The sequence below is a fragment of the Nuphar pumila genome, chromosome 15 (genome assembly GCF_984573655.1).
Source record: "Nuphar pumila chromosome 15, dmNupPumi1.hap1.1, whole genome shotgun sequence".
Classification (NCBI taxonomy): Eukaryota; Viridiplantae; Streptophyta; class Magnoliopsida; order Nymphaeales; family Nymphaeaceae; genus Nuphar; species Nuphar pumila.
Window position 1 is genome coordinate 8,354,064 of NC_143263.1, and position 23,460 is coordinate 8,377,523.

The 23,460-nt window shown below is 37.8% G+C and overlaps 1 pseudogene across 1 annotated transcript; it reads right to left on the reverse strand.

Moving 5' to 3' along the window:
* Positions 1-11,839: 11,839 nt before the first annotated feature.
* Positions 11,840-19,102, reverse strand: LOC149814374 (uncharacterized; annotated as a pseudogene). The gene is made up of 6 exons (XR_016428047.1): positions 19,004-19,102; positions 16,395-16,567; positions 15,409-16,200; positions 15,205-15,291; positions 12,299-12,527; positions 11,840-12,079 (listed from the first exon to the last, which is right to left on the reverse strand). The product of XR_016428047.1 is annotated as an uncharacterized LOC149814374 (transcript).
* Between the last annotated feature and the right edge of the window lie 4,358 nt (positions 19,103-23,460).

A 23,460-nucleotide genomic window follows, 5' to 3' on the forward strand; every position in this document is an offset into this window, starting at 1 on the left:
GTCATCTATTCAATAAATAGACAGAAAGGTATCTCTACCTTTTATTTTTTCTCAGGTTTGGTTTATTATTACAACAAATGTCTGTGGGTTCATATCTTTATTCTCTGCACTTGCAGGATTGGTGAAAATATGCATTCAAAGAAGATTAGAAGCCAAGAAAGGTGCAAATATTTTAGCATGTTGTTCTCAAGTGGGATTTGGCTCAATATTTGTTTTCAATCAAATCCTCTGTGTTTGCTGATTGAATGGATAATGCAGGATGAAAAATGATCAGCTTTTTAGTGTGTGTTTACTTGCATATTACACGTCTGATTTATGTACAAGGAAAAATGACTGGTCATGTATTTGGAGGATGTTCAATAACATGTTTACATGTAGTGATTGATATAAAAAAAATTATTCCGTCAAATTTCTTCCAATAAAGAAAATGTTTTGTAAAATTAGATATATCTTCACCAGGTTCCACCAATCCTAAACTCTTAGGGGACTTTTGGTTGCTTGTGGGGTGCTGTGCAAATGAGATTCACTTTCTAAATCTCACCACAAGTGGAATCTCACGAGGTCTCATTTGCAAAAACTTGCTTTTGGGGTGCTGTGCACAACTCACTTTTTACTCTTGGTTGCTTTTGGGGTGTTGTGCAAGTAAGATTCACTTTTTAAATCTCATGAGAACTGGAATCTCGTACCCTTAATGAAAATGGCCAAGTTGGTACTCTAGCCACCATCTATGATCATTTTGAGCTAGGGGAGGTAGTGTGCTGAAAACAACTGTGTTTTTATTCCCAACTATTTACAGTAGTGACATAAGATGAACTTATGGTTGTAGATAAACCAGACCCAGTAGGTTCTGATTGCGGTGATGGGGGCATAACCACTGGCCTTGATAGGCATATTAAAAGAGTCCAAGTTGAATGTTAGGATGATGGATTCAAGCCTGCTTAGTCACATTGAATTTGGATATATGGTTAGGACTTGGATAGAATCCAGTAACAAACTAGTTAAATTAATGATCCAGTACCCTGCCAAACCATTATCCATGTCCCCCCTGGACTTGTGCCTTGTGATTAAACATTTATGTCCACAGTCGGTATGCCAACCAACTGGCCTGTTAGCCCTTCAAGCAACGAAGCAAGGGTCATGATGTAATGTCATCTTGTCGGGCAACACTGGCCAGTCCATTTTCCGGCAGGTGGCTGGCCGGAAAATGCCTGACCCTTTTATTGGTTTTTTGTAACCAAAGACCTGAAAAAAGGTTTTTGGTCACCCAACAGCCCATATGGGGTTGTTTTTTCGCAAACCATGTTTGCCAAAACCTGGTTTGAGGCCCCTGTCATCCAAACAGAGACTTAAACCTTTTGCAATTAAAGCTTGACCATTTCATGTTACACATTTTCTACTTTTGCACGGAATGAAACTGTGAAACATTTGGGATTCTTAATCCTTTACTTCAACATACAAATGAATCCAAAAACATACTTTGTACCAAAAATACACCACATAAGAATGTCCAACATCAGTGGCTTGAACAACCACTCGAGAAGTTCAAGATGCACTTGAATTCTAAATGGATAATAAAATATTGGGGTGGCTGTCTCTAGTTAACTATTGCCAACCAGTACATAACCATGACAACTCAAAGGATAGGGTAGGAGACAATTATTGATTGCTAATTTTCTAATTGCTGGCCAATTCTATTATGTACCAAGTATCATTTAACATCATTAAGCATAACACTTTGAAAGCACACTACCTTCATTTTCCTATGTCTGCAGGCTCATTAGGGCATTTTGTCAAACAAGTACAATGCATATCCGTTTACTGTATTTGCCTACCAAATCGGTTGAGATTAATTTCAAAACTATATTGTGTGGGGTTATGAATCATATAAGAGTGCATGTGTTGATCTTGTGTCATGGCATGCATCACGAGATTTATTTGAGGTGGCTGTATGCAAACAGATGGTTAGCCCCATTGTAAATATGTTTATCGAGTGAAAACCTATAGTAAGGATCCCATCACTTGACACAGGATGGGTACCATCCTACATTTAATCCCAGCCATCCAATCAACGGCTAAGATTGGTCAACATTTTCACTTGGATGTGGACTGATCCCAGCGGTCCAGTTGCGTCAGTTGGATTGCTAGGGTCTACATAGGTTTAACTTGAATGCCTTAAGCTGACCCACCTAGCCTGGTGTGCCGAGTCCTTGTGACCGTATCTATCACCTATCTCTCCCACTTATTTTCCTAAATGAAGGCTAGTTACATCAACAATGAACATATTTGGAATGGTTTTTTTAACAAGAGCTCAAACCAAACTGTCCTCGTGACTTGTTTTTTTGTTTTTCATGTTAAACTAAAACAGGGAAATTTAGAACCAAGCCTTCTCTTCAGGTACTTCCACTGAGGTAGGTAATCAAGTCACTTTACCAAAAGCCTTTCTGGTCTAGGGACTGGGTTCTTGATCAGTGGTCTCACCAGACCCTAGTTGTGGTCCCTAATTTTTAGAGTGGACCTGCAGCTAGATTGGAGTTACTGAAATGCATCTAGGCTTTGCTTGCACAGAGACACTGCATGATAATGTAACCTATCCATACCATTATGGCCGGAAGTGCCTTTGGTATGAAAGGCACACCCACCGAGAAAACTGTGGTGCCCCACGTGGAGCTCACGTTTCCCTCAGGGAAGCTTACCCCCGCGACGAGGGTGGGTTGGTGTTTTCCTGTGAAAACCCCATAGGGGAGGACAGGCCCACATTGGGGGCATTTCATTTTCTGCCCAGGTGTGTTTTTTTCACTCATTGTGGTAAAACCATAGTTACCGGAAGCGCCTTCCTAAAGGAGAAAACAAGCTTCTGGAGCGGGAAGAACCATGCTTCCCCCAAGGGAAACCTGCTTCCCATTTGTGAGAAGCGCACTTCCTACTTGCTTTTCAAATTGCTTCCCTATCACATCTTTTTCATTTCCAAATCGTTTCTTTCACGCTTTTGTTTTTGCTTCTCACATGCTTAGACAATCACTTCCAAAATAAATCTCGCTTCACGCTTCATGTTACTTTTTAACACTCACTTTCACGCATTGCTTCCCGTATCCATTTCGCTTCGTGGTAACTTTGCGCAAAACAACCCATTTTCATATGAAAATGTATCGCTTGTACAAAAGACAGCTTATCGTGTCTTTCCCGTTGAAAGGAAGCACCTTTCATGGGACTGGCACCAGTTTCTAGAAACTCCTACCAGCCTGGCCCTCCCTCCCTATGCTATGAGGGGTGGACTTGAAAAGAATTCTCATCTCGAAATGAGACATTTGCAACCGATTCATGAGCAAGCCTCCAAGGAATCCATCCACTCACCTTGGTTGGAGGGGTGGACATTTATGAAGATAATTGGTCGTCTTTTTTGTTATCCAACCATCCTACTAACAGGCTAGGAGATTAGGCCACCCATCTTTCTTGTGTGAAGTTTCAATTCTGCAGATAGAGAGGGAGGTGGGAGTTGGGTGACATCCAACTCCCCTTTAATTTGTGATAACAGATCCAATGCAAAGGTACTTGGCCCAATGACTGGTTGCCACAGACCCCACCCTCCCCTGCCCCGGTTGGATGCATGGCGCTTGGTTGGATCACTGGATCTCCTCTCTTAATTTCTAGAGGATAATCAAAGCTTTGGCAGGTCCACAAGAGTCCTAGTAGCGTATTTCTCTTTCCACACCCTCTTCATTTATATGAGCTTAGTTGGCCATGCCTAATAAAGCTTATGCCAGTACATGCACTTGAATTCCAAGTACATGGCAGAGCCTGAGCTGGGTTGTGTCATGAATATGGTGAGCCCATTCCTTATTTTAGGTTCATCCAAGTACATGATGTATTACAAGCATAGCAATTTCATATTGGCTTGGATGGTACATATAGGCAGACTGCAATGACAGTATTATTCTTAACCTCATGCAGATAGGGGTGGCATGGCTGTACCAGATGGGTTTTAACCACCTTGACAGAGGCTTAAATTCACTCCACACCCATGAAAGAGAATCTTACATGGTAGGGTGAGGATAGCACTGTTTGCTAGGAATTCAGTATGCTTAAAACTTGTGCACCCTGGCATTCGGGATCGGACTTGGGTCCGGTATAGTTGGATGTAGGTTAACCAGTTTGTTTTTTTTTAAAGAAGGATGTAGGTTAATCAGATTGAGGTATGTCTTAATCAGTTAATCTAATATGGGAATTTACATATACATGGTTTGGATGGATCTTGTCAAATTTGAGTGGCAGCGGGGATTCGGGTTTGGATTTGGATGCAAGCATACTAAATTAAATCTTACTAACTGAATTATGGTTCAGTTAGATATCCAACCCAAATCCCTAGTGTTTACATCTCTATCTGGGTTCTCTGTTACCAAGAAAGATGCTTCCATTGTGTCATCGAATACATTGAATATCATTTGGACACATCTGGGTATCATCCTTTTTTGCAATTTTCTATGCAGTGCCATAGATAAGATTTTTGGATATTTCTTTTGCAAATATATTTAGAAATCTTGATGAATAATATTAAAATTGAACAAAGTCTAAATAGTAAAGAAATCACAAACTGTGGTCGCATTTATCCAAAAAATATGGTCTCAAAAATAAAGATAATGGTATGATCACTGAGGAGATCCAATGAACGTGAAAGCAAAACCATGGGACAAGATCCAAAAATAATTTCAGAGTTATACAAAGACTTTCTTTTTTAGATAACCGAGGAAAACTACCTCACTTATTTGCAAGTTCATTGGTGTAAAAATAATCCCACGTCCCCCTTGGTTACAGGTGAAATCACATTGCATACTAAGTGTGCCACTGCACCTTGCTGCCCTCCATCTCACTGTTGGGCCCCACAGCTGACAGGCTGTACTCAGAGATGGAGGGTAGCCAGGTGCAGCAGCACACTTCTCTTGTGCAATGTGATTGCACGGAGTACACCCAACATTGACCTTATGTCAAGGGACGTGCATCTATGGGTTTGTAACTTGTAACTTCTCTTCAACTTGGTGATGCTTATGAGCTGCTACTAGATAAGCAGAGCCCTTATGGGCACTTTAACAACAGGCCAACTTTCTATTGGTTTTACTTGACTGTAGATGTGTGCAGTGAGAGAGAAGAACCAGAGAGACAAAAGCTAGAAGCCAATGGTTGATTGAAAAACAGCCTTCTTAGGGTTGTTTTGTGACAATCAAATTTTTTTAGTGTATGTGCTGCGATAAATAGTTCCCCCTTGGCGTAGCTGTTTTAGTTCCAAACTCTAAACATATATTTTTCATTCATGTGTTGGGTATCTTGTGAGGTATGGACCCCCAAAATTTTGTCACTATTAAATTTCCATTTGTGATACCCTATGATCACATTGGATCCGTTACATGAATCAAACATCTCCCACTTGGTCATACGAGGCAAACAAACATACTTCAAGATAAAACATGCACCAAATAAACTTGCACAATTCTTTAGGCTATATCAATATTTAAGTAAGATATTTTTCTTTCATACTATGAGTTATTTCTCACATAATTATGTGAATTTTTTCATCACTCATTTGCAAGTATAAGGTTTTCACACATCTGAGTTATTTATTACATACCAACATGCATTTTTCATCATTATATGAACCATGATTATTTTCATATATAATATAGGTTTAGCTGTGACATTATGATGTTTTACATACACTAGGCAAACTTTTCCTTCATGATATCCATATCATGTGATATTCACAAAGTAGGTTGATTTTTTTTCATCATAATCATTTCATGCACTCATTTCACTTAACCACACAGGTTTCTCATCACATCAATTTTTTTAATCATAACACTTAACATGCAAGAAAAGAAATTCTAATTTTTACGATTCGCTATATCCTCAATTATGCAAGCTATATTTCAAGAGTAAACCATGGTAAATTATTTTGTACATATATCAGAAGATTGTCATATTCATTCCAATACTTTATAACTCGGGTCACATTTTCTTAGTTAGTTATAAAATTCTTATAGCTCTTTCATGACCATATTTTATGATATCATCATGTGCTAATAACCTTGCACAAAGTCTTTATGCATACTAATGGAGTACTATGAATTTATGATAAATTATGATTTATCAAATATAGTAAATACTCTCTTTATTCAAAATTTCACCATAGACAGTACTTTCACTATCCATGTACATCATCATTATCATCACATGCAATATGTTTTCATTCTCATAAAGTTAACCACTACTTGATCATTTTGGATAAAATTATTCAAATCCAAATAGTTACTAAAAACATGAATATAACCATGTTGCACACCATACAAAAAGCTTCTAAAGCATGAAAAACATTCATTCATGCATTCATACAAGCAAACTACATGAAACATGATTTATGATTATTATTTATCATCATTTGCAAATAAATATCAATATACATATGCAACTTATAATTCAACTCCCACTTTTCTAACGTATTGCAATTAAGCAATATGTGCATTAAGACATCACAAACTATAAGCAATATGCATTAGTAATAAAACTTAAGTCTTCATATCCATATTCAATTTGGATATGCACCAGATCCATAATCAATGAGAGTTATTTTTTTGTCTTATTACCATTTGGGTATGCCAAACATTATAAGCTCGTTCTTTTTCAAGTCTTTAATTTTATCAAATATGATAATAAGCAGTTAAACTGCGAGTATGCTAACAAAAAACTATATCCAAATCTATTGGATTTATAAGAGTCCATATCCAAAACCGACTTGAGATGTTATCATCAAATTCAATATGATTCATAGTAAAAAATGAGTCTTCATGCAAGTTTAAATAGCTCAAGAAAACCATGGGTTACATAGAATATGACTATTGTCCAAATCCATATCCTTAGGTTTCAAATTTAAAATGAATCCATACAACATATCTAGCATTAGACTTTTTCGAATCCATCTCTGAATTCACTTAATAAGAGGAATAAGAAACTACACAAAATTAAACATGCATCAAAACATTCATAGTTTCACATAACCAAGTTAAATAAACTTGAATGCCATTATACTTATTTTAAAACCACAATAAATCCATATATTATAGGACCAAACAAGGGCTATCCATAAGCATATGCAATAAAGTAATATGCAATTTTATAAAACGTTATTAGATATCATAGTGCCAATATAGATCCAACTCACTTGTATCATGTACAAATTTTGTTCAGACTATAATTAGGTTCATATCACACCACGAGTTTTGAGTCAAAATCAATTTCAAAAATTGATTTGATTCAAACCATAATCAACCTTCCCTACCACACAAGGTTTCTTCCCCTTCAGTCTCCTCATTTTGTTATTGTCATATGTCTTCCTTAATTATGACATTTTCAACTTATCACCTTTGAATGCATCCATGCTCCCAATAAAACTTTACATTCATACTTGAAAATTTGAAACCAAGGTGCATTTATTGGCTCTTTGTAGCATTTTAATCATGTGATGTATGTTACATCTTTCAAGGTGATGGCCAACTCATAATCAAATAATTGAAACATGTTCGTTACAAAATTTTAAAATTACACCATAGAATCTACAAGAGTAAAACCAATAGTTCATGGTTCAACCTTTAGGAATTGGTTGCATTTGATCCAACCAGTCCCAACATCATTTGATAGTGTTAAGAACCACTCATATGCTTGGAACCAATAGAACCAATGTGACAAACATTGCGGGTCCTCTGCTATTCGTGGTTGTGTATCTTATAACGACAATAGAATTTGCATGAAATTAGTTATATCACACATCAATCATTGAATATAACACTAAAATTGATTTATTTTAATAGGCTAGTTACAACTGCACACATTAACAAGAATTTGCATGAAATCAGTCACATATCACACATCATTCATTGAATCTAACACCAAAATTGATTTATTTTAGTGATTAGAACGAAACATTCACAACACACATGCCACATATTGTATTTATTTTTCAGATAGTGAGTTAAAAATTATCATGAAAAATCATTTTTTTAAGAATCATAATTTTTAATGCAATTATATACAATTCTAATCACCAAAATTTAATTATATATTTTTCAATTAAAGGAATAATTAAAGTAGACAATGTTAGTGTCTCAGACCAATCTTTCGGAATGGGTACTGAGTGCAAAATGCATTGAGTGTAAGAATGCACACTGTGTGTTGGCTTGATCGGTGACGTGTGGTGGTAGCATGACATGTGATAGCATCGGTATTGTCATTAGTGCATCACTGTATGGTGGCACAAATGTGGAGTGTTGTTTGGTTAAGCAGTGTCTGCGGATCAGATGATGTTGCCTTTGAAGATTTGGTTAAGGACCTCTCGGCTTGCAGTGGTCTCACGCGTAGTAGTTGGATGCACGAGGGTGTATGTGGGTTAAGGCTAATTCCTCCAGAGATCACATTAGGTGATTCCAACCGAGTATGGTGACTAGAGGCTAGGCGAGTGAATGCCTAAGCATTGACGAATGAGTCTGAATGAGTCTAGGTAGTGCTCTTCGCTATGGTGTCCAATCATCAATTGGTCTTTCGACTCAGGCCGCAAGGTCTTGTTCTTTCGGTGGCGAGGTTTTGTTGTGTCGTGCACATAGAGTCGCAATACACGCCATGCCACACAAGGCTAAGAAAAGTTTGTGCCCCTTTCGAAAGTGATAGCTAGTATGAGACGGCTATGCACTAAGCGGTATGAACTACATAGAAAAAATATTTAAAAATGCACTTGATTAGATTTCGCTAAGCAGCTGCATACAAGGTGGTACGCAAAGCAATTGACTAAGAAAACGTACATAAGTCAGAGACTTCTACCAGTTGTGCATTAGGCTCGCAGGTGGAGCGTGATGTTTGACTTGTGCATAGAAAGAATGCATGTTGGATTCGGCTGGATGGATTTGCACCTTTGGGTATGAAAGACTCAACTAAACTTCTAGATTCTCCCAAGATTGTGGGTTAGCGGAGTGCCCACGTTTAGCATAATGCTCCTTGATTTTGTCCCTTGAGTTGGCATATCATCTATGGATTGTGTGCGCGAAAAAGTTGTTTGTGGCTCATCGGTTCCTGCGAAAACATTTTGCTAACTCTTGATGAGAGTTACAGTGTGCTGGCTCCGGGAGGAGAGTTGCAGGGCCAAGGTGTCCTTGTGAGGACGAGTGCCCAGGAAGATACTTTGAAGGACCACTTCGAGGTGATATACAAGAAGACATCCCCTACTTAAGGACTAGTTTGGACCATTGAAAAACTGCAAGTTGGTGCTTAAAGAAATTGATATCTTTGTGGCACGCATTGGTGGTCATCTTTCTCTGTAAGGACTACGAAGAGCTTGAAATTGCCCTTGCTGGGGTTGGAAGGCACCCCTGCCATGAGTTTGAAGACGACAAGTTTGTCATGCAAGCGAAGATGATCTGCTTGTGTATGAAATTGCATTGAAGTCTCACAAGCAGAAAATACTCAATGTTGATAAAGCAGAAGATCGTTGTCTAAGTGATCGAAGATGCATTAAAGGAATGAGACTTGGCATGTTAAAAGTTGTGGCGATGGTGGATGTAAACCAGAAAAAGTTGAGTAGGCTGAAGAAAAAGAGTAAACCAAAGATAAGTACAAAGAGAAACTGACATATCAGTGAAGACTGTGTTCTTACCTGCACCAGCATTGCCAAGGACGACAATGATTTGGGTGGAGAAGAATGTCTCAGACCGATCTTTCAGAATGGAGCAGTTGCAATGTGAAGCTCGACTGAGTAAAAAATGCAAATGTAAGAACACGCAGTGTGCGTTGGCTTGATCGTTGGCATGCGATGGTAGCATGGCACACGATAGGATTCAGTATCATTGTTAGTGCATCACAGTATGACGACACAAACATAGAGCATTGTTTGGTTAAACAGTGTCAGTAGATCGAGGGATGTTTCCTTTGGAGATTTGGTTAAGGACCTCTCAACTTGCAATGGTCTCACACGTAGCGGTTGGACGCACGGGGGTGCGTGTGGGTTAGGACTAATTTTTCCAAGCATCACATTAGGTGATTCCAACCGAGTATGGTGACTCAGGGCTAGGCGAGTGAATGCCTAGGCACTGGTGAATGAGTTTGGGTGGTGCTCTTTGCTTTGGTGTTCAATCATCAATTGGTTTTCGAATTAGAGGTCGCAAAGTCTTGTTCCTTCGGTAGCAAGATTTTGTTGTGTCGTGTGCATGAAGTCGTAATATGCTCCATGGCACGCAAGGCTAAAGCAAGTTTGAGTCTCTTTCAAAAGTGATAGTTGGTATGGGACGACTACGTATTAAGTGGCATAAAATACATAGAATACGCATTTGAAAATGCGCTTGATCAGCTTTCACTAGGCAGTTGCGCATAAGGTGATGCGCAGGGCTAATGAAAATGATTCAGCACATGGAAAGGTGTTGGTATGCGACCTTTGGCAGTTAGGCTGGCCAGATTGGGCAACTTAGCATGTCGCGAGTTTGTGAAGCATTCTATGCCTCTGACAGAGCAATAGAAAGGCGACGATAAGAAAAGGACTGTCACGCTGCACTGGCTTATTGAAAAAGTAAGCCCATGACAGTTAGTATTCTTACACAATAAAAATCACTTTTATTATATAATCAAATCAAAATTCACAACCAAAAACCTATAAATAAAGCTCTATAATTTAGCATAAAACCAAAAACCTATATCTAAATAATTGAATATAAATATCTATTCAATCTAGTTTTCAGGGTCTACAATCTATCAAAAAACCTATAAATAAAGGTCAGACCCTTTTAATCTAACACCTAAAACTTTAGTGTAAGAGTGTTTTTTCTAGAACTGCACACATCAACAAAATACTAACCTATTATTGCATACACATCAATTATTGAATATATGGTCATGAATTGCAATATTCGAATTGATTATCTTACAAGCATACTTCACACGTACTCACATATCAAAATTTAATCATTGAATATAACATTAAAATTGATTCCAAACAACTCACAAACATATTTTACTATTGCCTGTATCAACAAATTTAGAAAGTATTTGTCCATGATCTCTTCATGGGATCATATACTTCTTGTACCCTCTCACCAACCATACTCTCACTCTCCACCTCATCCTTTGCCTCCTCTCTCCATTGATGTTTCCCCTCTACTCTCTCACTACCAACCTCACTCTCCACCTCAATATTGACCTCTTTATTTGATCAAGGCAGATATTCTCTCTTCGCCACTCTCTTCTACCTTGGCCTTGACATCTTTCCCTTGGTGAGGTTCTTCTTTCGCCCTCACGGTGTTCACCCTCTCTTTCTCCATCGCTACAAAATTTTGTACTATTAACTACGATCGTTGGCTGTAATTAATGCTAAAAAAACTGTAGTAAATACTTTTTAACTACAGCCAATGGCTGTAGTGAATGGTATTGTGCCTAATACCATTAACTACGGCTGAGCGATAGTGAATATGGCTGTAGTAAATGAGCATAACATTAACTATGGCTGGTAGACGTAGTTAATGGTAAGTATGGCCAAGAGCCATAGTTAATAACATTAGTCATTGATTAATGATATTTTTTTTAGTTATTCATTTACCAAATGGCACAGTACATGTCGTCCTTGTCAACAAAACAAATATTTAATTATGAAAATGTAAAGAAATCCACAAAAGCATAAACAAAGACAAATACCAAATAACCAGCAAATATAAATCTCTGGATACTCAATCCAAAACTTTGAGCAACAACTAGATGCAATGTTTATCTAAAATGATCAAAAAGAAAGAAAAAAATAATCCAAAAGCAAGCAAATAGATCCCTAAATAGTTAGCTACTAAAATGTCTGCTCAAGGATGACTAGATTGAAGTGTAGCAATGTAAGATTAGCCAAGACAACCTACCATGCTCAAGAAATTAGAGTCATTCAAAGACAACCAAAACAGCCCAGCTATGTCACACGAACTCTTCTAACAGGGCACCGCACCCGCGTCGCACCCAGGCAGGTACAACACTTGGACACAGCTTCCTTTGTGTTACGTGAAGTCAACCACACCGAGGTCCATTTCTATCCAAAAGTAGATTCAGTTAACCCTAGTCAAGTTCATATATATATATATATATATATATATATATATATATATATATATATATATATATATATATATATATATATATATATATATATATATATATATATATATATATATATATATATATATATCCTTCCCGCACCCCCGCACCCAAGTTTTTTCAAAGTGCCGCATTGCTGCATCCACACCCGCACCTATGTGACATAGCAACCCAGCAAACTGATCAGTTGGGGGGGTTCTTTGCTGCTGCTGAACTTTCCGCAGGACTTCCATTGCCTCCACAACTTTTGCTCTCAAGGCCTCTGGAGACTCCAACAAGTGCAGCACCTCCGGCTGGTCCATCTCAAGTAGCATGTTAGTCACTTTGGCAGCATGGTCATGTTTCAGGTGCTCCACAAGAGGGAAAAGACTTTCACCCAACATCTGAAAGTTAACCCAAAAAAGGTTAAATCACTACAATGCTCATCAAGATACTAGTTCATCAATACCACATGAATACTATAGTCAAATTGAAAATGGTACACCAAAAATCATGAGAGCACAAGGTAGATATGTCCATGAGAATAACACAAACAAGATTTAGAAATATCAACAACTACAAATTAACCAATAATTATACTTGAAAAAGCATTTTCGTAACATAATGCACATGATTGATCAAGTCATGAGTCATAGAATAAGTAAAACATCACAACCAACCCGGGGCTTCAGATCACAATGAAGAATATTGTTTTCACGAAGGATATTCAACCCAGCAGCTATAAAACAAAAACACAATATCAAGTAGAACTCAACTGAATAACAACTGTCTATGACATGGTTTTAAAATTTCCATATGTCATAAGATAGTTCTTAAGCAAAAGAATCCATGAAGTTACATGAATAAAGCAGAAGAGAATTAGAATTTTACTCTACAGCACATTTAAGCATCTATCTCAAGTCCTTAGAATCGCTTGTGTAAGCATCTACACCATGGTTTTGTCAGACATGATACGGTCATATTCTTCTTGATTTCATATTGTGGACCCCTGTATTCTTCCAGAACAACCTATGCTTCTTTCTCATTTAACTGCATTGCCCTGGCACAAAGAGTCATGAAAGGTAAGCAAGTGCAGAAAACTAGAGAGGAAGCTATTGATATGATAATTCTTGTGAGGTTCAGAGGACATAAACACATCTTGTGTGTTACCCTTAACAATTCTTGAGTAGCATATGAGACCTAGTATCGGCTAAAATAATTGATGGTACTTTTATTACAGCCATAACCTGCATGTGTAACATAACTTGTTTTGGTTGAGTGCACTATCAATCGCTGCTTTCATCACATCAACATTCTTTCAAGCAACAAATCAATGTCATAAAAGTCTAACCTCGCCTTGACTTGTTCTTGGAGTTTTTCACCAAAAATGTTGGTGTTGGTCTCTATTTACATGGGTCAATGTCAGCCAATACTATGGATGGAACAACTTTGAAAAACATTATACAGAGACAAGGCTAACTATAATATACAAGTAAAAGCTTACCAGAAAAGCAGTCTATACGGGATGCAATTAAACACTTATTTGCAAGGTATCAAAACAAGTGATCCGTGTTCCGAGCAGAAGCACAACCAATAAAAGATGAATGAAAGATAAGACCATATTTGGGGATATTTCTGCGAGTTTTCAATGCCCTGGGTATAGAAAGAGAAAGTAGTGGATTCATTAGATCCTACTTATGGGAGTAAACAATTTTAAGACGATCAATGAGATCAGTTGTTCAAAAGCAGCATGAGCTTGGCTTGTTATGAAATTGTCCAGACTTGGTCACTCAGCTCACAATTCATGTTCAAGAAATCAAAGACTCAACTGGTCAAGGTTGGACCATTCATCTCTCTGTCTAAATTCCTTTCTCTGATGGTTAGGCCCTTCCTAGTGGTTAGGACATTTATCTTGAGGGAAAAGGTCAGGCATCATACACTTTTCAATCGCATATGTACATAGTCTTTTTCAAAGAAAACAAGCTATGAAAGAGAAAAAATAAAAACAAAAGCCTACAAATACAAGCACAACTATAACATGAATCCTGCAGCCTAGTGTTGGCCCATGTTTGGATAGTTTACACCAATGTGTGCACGTGAAAAAGAGCTCAAAAACAAAAAAGAAGCAAAAACATTTAACAGAAAAAAATTGATTCAACGGTAAAGAATTTTTTCTTCTTCATGGCAAGGTGATGCAACGTTGCACACCCATAATCCACGGGATATGAGCAAACCACCGGTAGTCGATGTTCATGAAAAATCCCTCTATATATATAGTGGCACTTCCAGTACTACTACAGAAAAGAGCAAAAATCATAAAAGAATTTACCTATATTAAACAGAAGTATCAAAGATTCATATTTGTACTCAAACATCATATCATTGATATCAATTAAGAAAGGCACAAAATTTGTAGGAAATAATATGAAATAAGTCAATCCTAAATCAGTAAAAATCCAGCCACGATGATATTCAATTCAAAATTCATGTTATTCACATCAAATACACCATGAAATCAAAGAAAAAAATGAATCATGCAAAACCCAAAATTTCTAACTCTAATTCAAGACCATAGTGATGAGGAGACACAATGAGAGAGAGTATTGTTGCCGAGGAAGCTGCGAAGCACATTGGAAAGAGAAACCTATGACAAACAAAATAATGATAAAATTATAGAAAGAGCAATAGAAAAGGAATCACCACGCTTTTCCTAGGCTATAACCATAAAAAGAGCAAACAAGTCATACACAATGGCCAAGCTATTTGTTGCCTTATATAGATGGTGAAGGCAACAATTTTCTTTTTACGAGTAAACACCAAATAAGAAATGAACATCCTCTTTCAGTCTATGTTCATCAATAAAGCAAACTTGTGTATCTTATTCTCGAAAAAAACAAAAGGCAAGCCTGTCTACAATAAAAGATAGTGATGCTCTATGGATGAGCAATAAGATTTCATTTCATTCATCAAATGAGAGACTTAAGCACAAAATATAATGGCTCACAAGCAGATTAGATCAACAAGAAAACTAAACATATGCGATTAGTAAATAAAGAATTAAAGAGGAAGCAAGGAGTTTACCGCTTCCAGCTGCACCCGACTTGAATTGACCCGCACAAAAGCATGCTTTGGTGGAGGTTGGGAAACATTCTTCATGGGGAATACCCGCTTAATTTACAAAACAAAAAGAGAAAGAGGAAAATGAGATGATTTGATGTTTACATTAACAGATGGGGAGAAGCCCAAATGAAGCAAGCGATGTAAAAAAAAAATGGAAGAACTTACATAAAACTCTTCTTTCACTTCTTTCTTTTTTCTTCATCCTATCCTAATCTTCTCATTAAGTCGATCTCTCCAGATTCTTAGCCGATAGATGCATGAGGAACTCGTAGGTAGTGATCATGGTGGTGGCGGATAAGGACATTGAAGCCCACCTCGGCCCTAACCCTCTGTAATAGGCAGTCCATCCACCTTCCTTCACCAGGTTCTTGAGCGTCTGCCCCACCGTCAACCTCCTATTCTCTTCCCCATCCAACACCTGCAGCCTCGTCTTTATGGTGTCAAAGAGCGTGGTTATGAGGGCGGTCACCCCTGCCGCCACGGCCATGCTCATCCCCTGCACCACCACCGCCGCCTTCAAACCAGGCTTCCACCCTCCTCCTCCTCCTCCTCCTCCTCCTTATTGTACAAGAAATTAACCCCTCTTGCGTCACTGAGTAGGACACCCACCACACCGCATTGGAAGGGGCGTAGGTGAGGATGGACATCCCGAACCGTCTATAAAGGCCCCTTAATCCGCTCGTACATAGGATCGTCCAGAAGGCATTGATCCCTCCCCTGCACTTGGTCTTCAACCCTTTCCCACCTCGGACCATCAGCCGCTGGCTCACGATGTCCACCAGTGTCCACACGAGCTGTGCCGCCACAACGATGCTCATCCCGACCGCGACGTTGCTCTTGGTGATCTCGAGGGAAGTCATGTAGAGTGCCCAGGCTAGGATGGTCCCCATGAGGGAGGTCTTGAAGCCCCTATAGAGGCCGGCGAGGCCCTCGTGGCACAGGATCCTGAGGCCTAGTCTAACGCAGGAGACGTGAGAGGAGGAAACAAAAAAATGTTAATAAAAGAAAGGAGAAAAAAAGAAGAAGAAGACTTGGAGAATAAGGAGAAAGAGGAAGAAGAAGAAAAAAGGAAGAAGCAAATGATGTTGATGATGAGTCGAAGAAAGGAGGAGGAGGAAGAAGAAGAAGAAGAAATGGAGGAAGAATCTTACTCAATCTCTGCAAAGGAGGAGACGATCAATAGAATTAACTCTCTCTTTCGATCATTGATGGCGTAGAGAGGGAAAACACGCAGAGACGAGGGATGAGGGCGAATACAGACACACGCAGAGACGAGGCACTTTTTTCTCGTAGTGACTTCTTGGCAACGCGGGTGGGGAATGAGCTCAGCCAGGGAAGGAGAGCAAGTGGGAGAGGGAGAGGAGAAAGAAAAAGGGAAAGGGTTTTTTTAACAGCTTCGAAAAAAATTTGGTGGAAAGTATCAAAGTATTAATTATGGCTGTGGACGGCAGTTAATAATATAAAGAGTGCAGTTAAAAGTTTAGTGGGAGTATTAACTATGATTATTTGACTTTTAAGAAATTATAGTTAATATTTTATTTTTATCTATTTCGTCAAAAATTTGGCAGGATTATTAACTACGATCGAAAACTGTAGTTAAAGGTTTAAGGGTCATAATTAAGAGTCTCACGATTCATTATTAGTTAGTGACTTTTTTTACGAAACCGTACTTAATAACTATTTTTAACTATGATTTTCAGTCGCCATAGTTAATACTTCGTATCTATTATTACTTGATTTTGTAGTGCATCTAAACATTACCACTATAGCTGACTATGTCCTCCAGGCCTGTAGGTTAGCAACTATCGAGGAATCCAAAGTCAATGGCTTCTTACATACTGTAATAACTGACTAATAACCTCCTCTTTAAATGCTTTCTGAATGAGAGATATGATTGTGAATACAAACAAATCAATTGTTTTGGCAGCAAAAATTTTATTTTCTGAAGCCTCATTTTTCAGTAAATATGTCTGAAGCTTTTTATTTGATCGCAATATCTCAACCTCATCATAGTAATGTTGTTTTTTTGTGAATTATATTGGAAACCCATGCTCTTGGCTACAAACCATGTTTCATGTCTATCCACGTATGAACCCGCTTTAGTACCACATAGTATGAAGGATTACTCAATGGATATTGTTTATGAAAAAAAATAGTATTCAAGAGAGAACAACTTCATAATATTACACAAGGTTTATGACAAAGAGCAAATTTAAATGGCCTTTTTGTAGCATGCATATATCCTACATCTTTCTTTGATCGTGAAGTAGGAGTTGGTTCCTTCATTGCAGTTTCTACCTCGATGATAGTTTCTTCACTCGTCATCTTTATAATAAAGGATAAATAATCTCCTACACAATCAAATTTGAGAATACAAATAAACAAGTTGGCAAAAGAGACCCACATGAAATCAAATTACAAAAACAATAGAATAGGATATTAAAAATACAAAAATATTTTAAAAATTATGCCATTGTTTCATAGCCATCTCTATAATACAAGATAAAAAAAGAAAAACACCAAGTATAGAGGCATATCAAATTAAGGAAAAAAATAAGAAAACAAAACCTCATATGAAATTGAATTAAACAAAAAACATAATAAGCTACTAAATATGCAAAAATAACTTGAGAACCATGTCATTGTTTCACACAATAACTGATTCATGTCACAATTTCAAATAACTGATTCAACTTTTACAAAGAGCAAAACTTGTGCTTACTTATTCATATCACAAATATGTGACACAAACCTGCATTAAGTCAGTAAACATGTGAAGGAAAGAAGATTCACAACACGTTTGTGAAAGTCAGGATACATATGTGTGAATGTACATCCAGATTTTATGTGAGTTTTTAGTTAAAAGAGGTTCACTTGGTATCCACATGAGAGTCATGACTTTTGCAAATATGTGAATGTAAACATGCAAAGGTAAGGATATTCACAACACATATTTCTGAATGTCATACAAACATTTGTAGACATATGTCTTGACTTTAAGTGAGCTTTTAGTTAAAGTTTTCATAATGTCTGCACAAATGTTAGGACTCTCATAAATATACTAATGAGCTAAAACTTTAAAATTTTAGAAGGTTCACATAAGGCTCGTGAACCTCAAAAAATGCGTGCATTTGATATGCAAATCAACTTTGATAAGATTCAACTTTGCCAAGTTCACAGATTCTTTTATGCCAATTTCATCAAGTCTGTGAAATGTTTATGCAAATCTCCTTATTGAGATATTGCGAGCTTCATCCAGCATATGTATCTACCGCACGAACATCAACAGGTTTGCTTATTCAAACGGTAAAAATGTCATAAAAAGTTAAGAATCAAAATTTTGGGCATGAAGTGGATTTTGGCAAATTTAGAGACATTTTCAAAATTGTCTCATTTTATAAGGACAGTACGGACATTTTTTGTTAAACTTAATTAAGAAAGTAACTCTCGTTACAAAAAAATAAAAACTGCATGCAATGAAAAAAAATGTCATTAAAAGTGAGTGCTTAATTGGGTGTAAGGGACAATGCCTAATTAAACTTCTTAAATGCATTTAATTAGTCATTATTAAAAAAAGTAGATGAGACTCTCTCAGGCGAGTCCCAACAAAACCCTACTGACTCGGTCGATTCTCTGCTGACTCGATCGAGTAAAAGCATTGTCTCGGCCAAGTTTAGCCCAGACAGAGTTTTACTAAATTTTTGACTCGGTTAAAGGCAAAGTATTTGGGGAGGAAGCTGCAGGATATCAATGCTATTACCAAGAGCTTTGATCGTGTGTTATTCTCAAGGATGTGTATAGGGTTGCCAACCTCCTTTGATCCCATTCCTGTTATAGAAGTGGAGATTGAAGGAGCCATGGTGTTAGTGCAAAAGATAGAGTAGGAAAGTCACATTAATGGAGCATGCATCAAGAGTAAGGTCACTATGGATGCTGGCAAGGAGAAGGTAGATGATGGATGGACTCAATTTAAACCTAAGAAGGTTTGGAGGCTAAAGTCCAGCTCTAAAGGCCCAAACACATCCAATTATTGGTTCGCATCTTGAACGTGGAGGATATGGAGGTTGAGGCTATTGGGAGTGTGGTTACAGAGATGACTACTGAGATGAGGGTTTTCATGAATAGTGTTGAGGACATGCATGTCATTAAAGATATGACTAGGGCCGATGAAGAGACAAATAGTTCTGAATCTCATCAGCTTGCAATTACAGAGGATAGTGGGTCGCCGAAAGTGTGCATGGAGTCGTCAGTATTACAGTTAGTGCCATCAAGAGATCGAGTGGATGCTCCTTCAGGTAAGATAGTTATTCTTTTTTTTTACAGAGAAAGCTGGGGTTAGGCAGACCCCTACCAATTTATTAGAAATCAGAAAATTAACTATACATAATTACAAAGAAGGAACTTAATCTTGGTTCATATCTAACAAAGTAGTATAATTAACTTCATAAGGACTTTTGGTAACCCCCACAGAGCCACTCTTGGTTATACCCAACTGACCTGAATCAGAAACTGTGGAAATTGTTGGGGTTGTAATACCCAGTCCACGGCTGTGTTGAAGGCGAGCAGACCGACTTGAGGACATCGACTGATGAGACTCTCAGTGGGGTCCAACCACCATCAAAGGCTCCAGACTTGTATCGCCTTCGAGTTTTCGATTTCTGCAACTCCATAGCAAGAGAAGTATCTTCTACATAAACAACATTTTCTTTATCTGAGTGGCTGCATGCGTTGAAAATGAAAGAAAGATGATCTTGGTCATTCGGTCATTCTGAGCTCGAAATTTGTGGCTCCCGAAATGGTAGACGTAGCAACACTTGAGTAGATGGGCCGTTATGGGTTGGTTGAAGATGAGTAACCGTCCGAGTAAGAAAAGCTTGGCCGGAAACCACTGCCAGAGTTGAGGATGGTCAGCAAGAAGACTGATCAGAATGCTGGCCACCAAAATCAGAGTCCACTAGAAGCGGAGATTTTTTATTCTTATGAATGATGGGAGAAGAGTATTGAGGATTGAAAATTGAAAATTGAAAATTGATTAACGGCCATCAGGGGGATCTTTGAACCTCTTCAGTTGTATGCAGAAGCAGGGGCCGGAGAATTTAACCTCCCCTGGGTAGCTGTTATCTAGCGTAACTATCTCATTGAATTTTCAAACATGTTGGGAATCTAATGTGTAATGAGCTCCACCATTATCCTAGTGGTGCATATCTTAATGACCCACTAAGTGGGTCATTGGATTCCATGCGAGACCCATTTGATCACACTGGATCTATACCAAGATTCAACATCTCTCACTTGTTCATATGGGGCAAACACCCATATTTTATCTTAACCAATGCATTATGTATTGCACTCATAACATTATGAAGTTTACATATGCTAGTTAGATTTTTTCTTCATAATATATCTCTATCTTAAGGTTATTCACAAACTAGGTTATTTTTCATCATGTCATAAATTTCAAGTATTCATCATTCACTGTATACTAAGTCATGCAGTCTATAGATAAAAGATAAATGCATTATAATGTGGGTTTCACATAGTCATAGTGTTCTTTGACTCTTCTATGACTATACCATAGGCATGCACACTAGTGGAGTAATATGAAATTTATTAAATTCATAAATCTATGATTTGCCAAACATAGCAAATACTTTCACTTTCCATGTACATTATCACATGTTGATCACTAACTGATCATTTTAAATCAGCATATCCGGATCCAAATAGTTATAAATGTAATTGATCAACATCATCTAGCATTTTATGCATGAAAAAATAAAATATCCCTTCATGCATTTATACATACCATAGCCAACATTATTATTTATCATTATATACTCATAAATATATTCACATGCATGTGTAAAATTATAATTTCACTCCTACTTTTCCAATGCATTATATTTAAGCAATATTTGCATTAATCCATGATATCATGTAGTTTTATATACACTAGTTGGATTTTTCCTTCATGATATATCCCTATCATGAGATTATTTGCAAACTAGGTTATTTTTTTATCATGAATTAAGTCATAAATCTCATACCCAAATACAATTTGGATATGCACCATATCCATTATATCATTTAGATATGCCAAATATGATAAGCCAATTCCAAGGCTTTAATCTGACAATAAGTTTGAACATTTAAGTTTAAAATCATTACCAGAATCATATATATATCCAATTTTATTGGATTTATAAAATTTTATATCCAAATCTGACTTGAGATGTTATCTATCAAGTCCAACACAATCCATATTAAAATGAATCTCCATAAAACCATGGATCTTGCATGATTTGACCATAATCCAAATTCATATCTGAAACCATATATTTCAAATGCCAATAGATCCATATTATACATCCAGTATTCTACTTATCTGGATCTAACCGTGTAAATTTTGGATCCATATAAGATATATATCATTATTAGATCTAAATATCTGACCTGATACTATCCAGATTCAGCATAAAACTTGTATCAAATCTAGATCCATATAGTATATGTATATATATTTAGATTTGTCTCTATATCAATTTTGAATCCATACTCATTCAGATCCATCATAAAACTGAATCAAACTAGATCCATATCTCATATCCGGGCATAACACTCATCTGAATCCAATATCAAAACTGGATCAAACTAGATGCATATTCTATATCTGGGGATATCACTCAATCGGATCCAATCTGGATCAAACTAGATCCATATATGTTTAACTATATTCATAATATTTTACTGGATCAAATCAAGGTATGTGTCAACTTACTAGATCCAAACATTTGATCTAGTACCGATCAGATCCAATCTTGACCCAAACAATAGATCTTATAGGGGGCGGTCGCCGGAGAGAGGGAGTTGACAGGGGAGGAGGCGATGGGTCGCCGAGCTGGGTGGCCATCGTCGGCTTCAGTCGCCGGCTTCCGCAAGGAAGGGGGTCGGAGACGAGAGGCAGAGCAAAGGAGGGGGCAATCGACGATCGGAGAGAGGGAAGGAGGGGGCGGCAACTGGAGAGAGGGAGGGGGCGGTCGATGGAGAGCAGGAGGGGGGCGGTAGCCAAAGAGCGGGAGTCAGGGGGCGGTACAAGTGGCATATATGATCGTTAGTGGAGAAAGAGATAAACTACTGGACTCAGTTAGTTGGGGTTAAATAGCATCATGGGTCAATTTGGTTTTGATGGAACACTAGAGGTAGCTCTTGGGGTTGGAGAAGCATCATTGAGAGTTTATGAGTATTTGAGGAAGAGAAAAAAAATGGTTTATTGGGGATGGCCAAAAGATCGAGTTATGGTTCGATCCTTGGTGCAAACATTGTTTTTCTAATCTGTTTATTTGAGAGAAATATTACGGTCGAGGAGATGAGACGCATTAGGGAGGTTAAGGCTGTGGATATGATTGATGACTCTTGTGTTGAGAGATCCTTACAAGACATTCACCAGGTAGTAGCAGGTCAACTAAAGGAATTTGTGGCAGTTCAAATTAAGAAAGCTGGTTCAGATGAAGTTAAATGGCAGCAGAAGGATGCAATTACTTCCAAGGAAGCATGGGAAGCTATTACGGAGAAGGGCTCTGCATTCCCATTGTCCAAGTGTATTATAATCACTCCCCTAGAGCGGCCCTTGCCATGAGATTCACTTGTGAAGACAGATTATTAACTATGGATCGGATGCAAAGAATGAGGTTTCACTTGGCCAGTTGGTGTTGTTTCTGTAGGAAGTATGAGGAGTCCCCTGAACACATTTTCTTCAATTGTGGCATAGCTTCTACTATTTGGAGGAAGACAGTGAGACTCTTTGGTAGTTGTAAGTATCCTAACAGAGTCAGTGTTAGAGAAGCGTTGGAGTGGTGTGGTCACCGAAAATTAAAAAATATAAGCAACTTCAGGCAGCATGGATTAATGCTTTTCGGATTATTGTTCGATGCATATGGGAATGGAGAATAAAATCCTTGTTGAAGAGGGAGGGACACCCATGACCAAGATAGTTCAATTTGTCCTGAATGCAACAAGACTTGAAAAGCACTTCAGGTCGGTAAAGGGTGCAATCACTTCATTTTTTTGAATTGGGTGTATGCGTGAAGATGGCAACCTCCGAAGTCAAAGTGGATAAAAAACATCTATAGTGTCTTCACCCAGAAATGGAGTGTTGGTTTTCACATGAGGAATTCCTCTGGGGATAACCTGGCCATGGGATGGATCACAAAGGGTCAT